Source organism: Alligator sinensis, unplaced genomic scaffold, assembly GCF_000455745.1.
Source record: "Alligator sinensis unplaced genomic scaffold, ASM45574v1 scaffold1283_1, whole genome shotgun sequence".
Classification (NCBI taxonomy): domain Eukaryota; kingdom Metazoa; phylum Chordata; order Crocodylia; family Alligatoridae; genus Alligator; species Alligator sinensis.
In genome coordinates this window covers 1,377,105-1,379,077 of record NW_005842091.1, presented here as the reverse complement: position 1 = coordinate 1,379,077, position 1,973 = coordinate 1,377,105, and positions in this window count along the sequence as shown.

The window sequence follows — 1,973 nt, the reverse complement described above, 5'->3', positions numbered from 1 at the left end:
GAATTACAATGTAAATACGATGTGGTTAATACCCTTGGTTTCTAATGGCATTTCGAAGTGCGGAGAGACCACCCAAAAATGGAAACCCTGTTGTGTACAGACAAGGCAGGAGTTTGCCCCTGCCCCAACGAGCAGACAGAATAAACCCAGGGGACAGGGAAGAAAGGAGGGCACACATGGAGGGAGCTAGCACATGTCATGTTGGACCCTATAGTTGATGATGTATGGGCTGTTTCAGTCTAAATGCCATGAGAAAGATTTGGGTAGGAGGGACTAAGTGCATTACAATATATTTATTATATATAAAAATATAGTTATATCTATAATAGTGCACAAATCGTGATGCCTGTATAACCTGACGCTTTATATTCACAGAACCACAGGGTCCTTTGGACCAACCCCCTGCACAAATGCTCTTCTTCAATCACCCCCCGGTCGATGCTTATCCAGGCTCCTCTTGAAAACCTCCAGTGACGGACGCTCCCCAACTTCCCTGGCTGCGCTGCTCTGATCACCGGGAAGTTTTTTTTCCCCCCGATGGCTCTTCTAAACTAATTTTGCTGCAATTGCAAGCCATTGCTTTGTGCCCTGCTCTCTGCATCAAGGGGGAGCAGTTGTCCTTCCTCTTCTCCGTGCACTGTAAGACCCTGTTTCCCAGTTGCTTATGATTGTTTGCCCAACTTTAATTCGTTGTTTGGGCTGAAACAGTCTCAGTTTGGGACCTGTGCTCCGAGCTGAATTTCTTGGGGAAAATGCGGCAGCAAACAAGGCTCAGATTTTCTAAGACAGAGATTAGGGGGGAAAGGGTTTTCTCGAGTCACGTTTTTTGTGTGTGTAACCATTTCATTGAGAAATGCTAGCTCCTCTGGAGCAAAGGCTTGCAATTTGATGCAGGTTCTGCCTTGAGAATGGGCTTTTTTTTTTTTTTTTTGCCACCACTGTGAAACTCTCCTCGAACAAGCCTCTGAACGTCTTGCTCCACATACACCCAGGAGAGATGTAAGAGTTTTGCAGATTCTCTGAAGATGACATCTGCACTGACCATGCTCCATCCCCTTCACCTCTCCTGCCCGCTGCCCCCGACTGCACCTATTTTATTTTCAAAGTATTTTCCAGCAATGGTGCCTCCTTCCAGCCCGTTATACCTGATGAGGGCTATGGGATGATGCATGGAGGCACTAAAAGCAGGAAGAACATCTATCTTGTTCAGCCCACCCTTGCCTCAGCTCTCCTCCTGGGCAGCAAGAAGGTGCAAAGTTGGGCCTATGAAGACGGCAAAGTTGGGTTTATGAAGACATGGGATGCAGAAGGGAGTGAAACACAGAGAAGGACAGTCTGGAGAGCCCTGAAGGGCTTGGTGGAGATGGGGCATAATCTGTACCCACTGCCCTCACAACCTGGAATAGACCCAGGAGCCTGAACCCCACCAGCAAATAGGAGCAAAAACCACTAGTCAAACATATACCTCATCTCCCTCCCAGGGCTGCACCGCACAGGAGATGACAACCTACTACTACTGCTTTCTGGTAGCTCAGAGAACTGGCAAGACCTCAACCCTGCTGAGGAACTTTAGCATTCATTTAATGTAAGGGTTGCTTGGAAAATAAGTGAGAATGACACCAGAGAAATAGGGAATTTGCTCCCAGAATTAATTCTCCGCGTTCATAAGATAGGGGCAATCGCCTGCAGAAAAGCAAAACCACAATAGAGCCGTGCTGCCAGTTCAGTATAATTACAATCACCGCACTCTCGAGCTGACCTGGGCTCTGGTAGGAAATGGATAGGGTTGAAAGGAAGTCTGGAAAGAAACAGGTAATAACACCTGTCCACTTCGCATCTGCCGTAGAGTCCGTTCTCGCTTGCCCTCCTTTACTTCGGGAGGAAGAGACTAGAGGGACAACCTGCAAAGGTATGTTCCCGTGCTTTCGCCAGGTTGAAGGCTTTGCTTTCCAGATGTAGGAGAACCATTGTAG